Here is a 5404-nt window from a genome sequence, read left to right as displayed (position 1 = left end):
AATTTTATGGGTTTAGCTGAAGATTATCGAAAATTTATCTAAGATTTCTCTAAGGTTGCCTTACCCACAATCCGATTGGTTAGAAAGAATATCAAATTTATGGGGAATGATGATTGTGAATCTGCAATTCGATAACTTAAGAGACGTATCACCATTGCCTATCTCCTTGCCTTCCATCTGAAACCGAGAGATTTGTTGTTTATAGTAATACCTCTAAACATGGAATAGGATGTGTCAAAATGGAAAAAGGAAAGTCGTAGATGATGCTTCTCGCCAACTCAAAGCCCCTGAATAGAACTACCTTACTTATAATCTTGGTATACAATACCCCACTAGAGAAGCTAATGTTATTGTCGATGTTTTAAGTCAAAATCTTACCTAAACCCGATCATACTTTTCCAGGCCAACCAAGATGATCTGTAAAATTTAGAAGTTAAGTTGTTAAGAATAAAGGAAATGTTTGTTTAAATGCGTTAAGTCAGTACCGAGACCAAATTTGATTGATAAGATTAAGGAAATATTTGTTATGGAAGTCATGACCATTGTTTTTGAGATTATTTCAAACCTCTATCCTTAACTATAAGTATTAAAAGATCGTCTATTGGCAACGACCATAGAACTAATGACATTGTTAGCATTCCCCAGCAACCCGTGACTGGAAAAAGTTCCTATGACAAAGTCAAATGATACCAATGATGCTTGTAATGTTTTTCAAATGATTCTGTGATCGCCCATGTTACTCGTTGATACTCCTCCATTTATAATTTATCATCTATGTTCATAGTTTATACCAAATAGGTTTACATGAGTAGGATAATGAGTACTAGGTAGCCTGAAAGTTCAGGCATATTTAGAGGATGTAATGAAAGGATGATAGGTTGGAGATTATGAAAAGATTGAAATTTATGCATATGAGAGAATAAGAGTATATTACTCCAATTACTAAGAGACAAAAGGTCGAAATTGAAAGTTTATCAGACAACTAGGGAAAGGAACATGTTAGTTGCCTATAGTAAGTGCGCGAATATATTACAAAGAGGATACATGATAGACCCCTTTAGAGCAAACAAGATTTTAGGTTTCGCCCTATCATTGTGTCGGGAGATGAGTTAATTTGAGGAAATTATTTTAAGAATGATAACATGGAAATGTTACCTTGGGAACCCCGATCTTATGTGTAAAGAAACGATAATGTATGAGTATTATAAAGGATCAAGCTAAGTTACCACTATGCGTCATATATCTAGTATCAATGGAATTGGTGCAAATTATATTTGAAGGTTCGTTGAGCTATTAAGAACATACTAGAGGTTGTAATCCAAATACCATAAAGTTAGGTGAAATTATTTTAGGGTTATCAATTATATGTGAGATCTTGATGAATCACAATTAAGACTCGTGCTTTGATACATTTAGTTAACCTACCTGTGGATAGTTTAAGAATTATGGAGAACCCTAAGGAACAAATTTGAGGAAAATACAGGAGTTCGTGAAGTTTTGAAATATGTCAGGTTGGCAAGAAAGTAGTTTCGAAGGCTATGAAATGGCAATCGAGAGTGAACAACCTAGACTAATCTATGCTAAAGTATCTACCGTAAATTATGAGTATATGTAGAAATTTCAACCAGGCTATGTTCAAGGATCGAGTCACGTAATTTGGGCCGAGCCCTCCATCGTTGAAAGAATTTGACTTAGGAGAGAATATGTTGAACACCATTGTTTTAAGGTGAAATCAAAGGAACGCATGCTGAAGGACTAAAAGATGATTGATATGCCTTTATTAAGGAAGCTAAGAAGTTATACAGAAATGTTATAAACCCAACACGAGTTATAAAGACCCATCTGAGTTGACACATGAATAAGATCTTGAGGATTCTACCAAAATAAGTTATCAAGAATTAATCTGTCAATAAGGTTGATGATATCATTGAATGTTAGAAATTCGAAAAGAATGATTAAGGAATTCAATGAGATTGAGATTAGAGAATCAACATATTGAAGGAAATAATGCCCTTGGTCCAAGTATGCATTCTATGTTAAGTCTAATAAATGCGGTTTAGTATTAATTAACAAGTTAATAATTCAGTGAGATCAAGTGACCTGAATGCCTAGCTAGAGGCCGCTTCAGTTCAAGTGGAATTAATGATATTAATCCACAACTTACTCTTGACTGAACCCGTAGGGTCACACAAATAGTACGTAAACGGATCAAGTATTTAATGGCACTAAATACTCTATCTATGGATATTCGGAATCGACGGATCTTGGTTTCAGTGGGAGCTGAGATCGTCACAAGCAAGAAATGAATACTCCGGAAACGATGATATTGCCGGAAACGGAAATATGGATCGTATCGGAAATATAAATATTATCCAAGTCGTAGATGTTGCCGGAAACGGAAACATGGTACGTATCAGAAAATATTATCGGAAATGGAAATATTGCCGGAATCAGAAATATTGCCGGAAACGGAAATATTGTCAGAATCGGAAATATTATCGGAATCGGAAAATAATTCCGGAAACGGAAATATTAAATATTTGTTCGAAACGGAAATTAATTCCGGAATCGGAAATATTAAATATTGTTCGTATCGGAAATGAATTCCGGAATCGGGAATTTAATCGGAAGCGTATCGTACGAATTAGCATCGGACGAGGCCCGCTAGACGAAGGCCCAGCACGAAGCCAGGCCATCGCCCAGCGAGCCGCACGCAGCAACGCATGCCTCGACCAGGCCCAACGCAAGGCCAGGCCCAGCCAAGGGCGCGCGCGCGCGCAGCACAGCAACATGGGTTGTGCGCCTGTCGTGGGCCGCAAGGCCTGCGCGGGTGCACGGCTTGTACGATGCGTGTGCGGGAAATCCTAATCCTATTAGGATTTGTGCAAAGATTAAAATCCTAATCCTATTAGATTTGCTTTGTTATTTAGAGTCCTAATAAAGTTCTAATTAGCAAATCCACATCCTAGTAGGATTACAATTCCTTTTCCATACTCCTATAAATAAGTGCCTAGGGTCACAATTTATGGGTACGATTGAAGTATTCAAAGGGTAAGTTTTTGAAATATAAATCAGCCATACACTTGCAATAAGAGCCGAAAATCCTAAGCACCTTAAGGGCGATTCTAGTTGGTCTAACTTGAGGCGGATCCGGACGTACTGTGGACTATCTACGGAGGGACGACATTTGGAGTCCTAAAGACTTGTTCTTGTTCGGTTCGGGCGCAGCTAGGGAAGGCACGCTACAACATGTATGCATCTATTCTATGCTAAATGATTATGTGTAAATAATATGCTTTCCTGGCTTTATGGTTTTTCCGCATGATTTATGAATTGTCATATGTATCATAACCTAACAGTGGTATCACGAGCCTCTTATTATTTTCATAATCTAAATTGCATAAACATGGTTAAATATTACAAATTTGCAAGAATTAAAAGGGGTGATTAATTTTCGTAATTGTTAATTAATTGCAAATTGCGTTTATTTAAATATACGTACGCAGTTTTTCGGCAGTTTCTTCGTTACTCATCCAAATCGAGTGAGTTTTGTGTCAATTCCGCATGTAAAAGGCATTCTAAAATTTTGACAAAAATAGTAATTTTCGGCCGAACCCAGAATTCTCAAATTCGAAGCCTAACTATGACTTTTCGGAGGTTTTAGTTTTTCGAACGCAAAATTTCGTAAATTTAAGATGTTAAATTAAATATTTGCGTTTCTTGTTGATAAATCTTGAATTTTTGATTGACCTACTGTATATGTTTAACAAGTTTGAATGTCTAGCCTTATTAATTATGCAATCTAATTTGTAATTATGATTAATTTGTTGAAAATTGGAATAATTTAGAATTAATTTGATTTTCATAATTAGTTATAATTTAATTAGATACCTATGATTAAAAACCACCATAAAAAATTGTAAATTTATGTTAAATTTTAAATTTTTATGACCTATACTTGAATCCATGATAATCGGAAATCAATAAATTAATAAATTTTCGATTTTTCGCCCTAAATTTATGAAATTAATATGATTTATTAATTTGTCATTAATTTTGAAAATAAAATTTTTAATTTTTATGCGATTCGCTCATATAACTTGCACGCACAAAGCAATGGACGCTACGTGTTACCCTTAAGGGGTGCTGTATAGTGCGGGCATGCGACGACGAGCAAGGGAGCTCGTCGCCCATGCGGTACGAATGCAGCGAGCAAGGGCATGGTGCACGAGCACAAGGCAGCAGCCCTGCCTTGTGTCGTGGGCTGTGTGCAATGGGCGCATGGGCAAGGGCGAAAGCAAGGCACGAGCAGTCGCGTGTGGGCAGCAAGCGAGCTGCGCCACAGCGCGCACTGCCTCGCGCAAACGTGCGGAGCCTCGCGCGCAACGAGCGCAAGCTCGCGTGCCACGAGTGCTACGCCCAGCATCGATCGCTCGCGCGCAGCGAGCGCCTGCTCGCATGCCACTGCCTCGTGCGATGAGCGCAAGCTCGCGTGCGACGAGGGCAGGCGCGCAGCGAGCCAGAGGCCAAGCGTGCCTCGGATGCCTTGCGATGGAATGCAGCAGCGATGCGACGCAGCGCATGGGCTCCAGCAATGGCTGTGTGCGTGTGGCCTATGGCTGTGCGTTGCGTGGTGATGTTGCGTCACGATTAGATTGTTTTAAAATTTTAATTTGAAATTTTCAGTTTACGTAATTTTTTTTAATTTTAAAATTAATAATTTAAATTGTTTTCTTGGATTTTAATTTTGAATATTATAATTACAATAAATTTTATTTATTCTAATTATTTTACTAAAATTAAAATCATTAATTAATTTAAATACGACTGAAAATAAATTAAATATGTGGATTCAATTATAAATTTATATGAGCTTTGAATTTTAATTAAATTTGTATGTTTCCGGTTAGATTAGAAATACATTTTTATGTTTAAAATTAGTAAAGCATATGAATTTATTGGTTTAAGTGGGAGCCCTTTTAGTCATAAACTCTTGATTAGGTCTACAAATCCTTAAGGTTAAAACAACTTGATTAGAATTAATAAGGACTGAATAATTTGTAGATTATTGGTGCCCTTAATTAATTGCTGCAAATGTTTATGTGATGCATAATGTGTTTTACTAACCAGCTAAGTGGGCCATTCATGATAATGAATGGGTGAATGGTATATATTGTATATGTACTATTTTGCAGGTTATGAAGTGACTAGTATGGCCCAAATAGGATAGAAAATATGGTATGCGTACCATTAATTTGAATGTAATTGGTCTAAAGTACCAAAATTGTTTTTCAATTCAAATATGGTCTGCGTGCCATCAAATAGTTGTAATTAGTTTTAATTATAGCTTATCCTATTTGAAGAAAATGGTGCCTCCCACGGAGATTTTCAAGACGGACTTTGA

This window comes from Spinacia oleracea, chromosome 1, assembly GCF_020520425.1.
Source record: "Spinacia oleracea cultivar Varoflay chromosome 1, BTI_SOV_V1, whole genome shotgun sequence".
In the NCBI taxonomy this organism is placed as follows: Eukaryota; Viridiplantae; Streptophyta; class Magnoliopsida; order Caryophyllales; family Amaranthaceae; genus Spinacia; species Spinacia oleracea.
The sequence above is the reverse complement of the archived record's forward strand: the minus strand, read 5'-3'. Positions refer to the sequence as shown.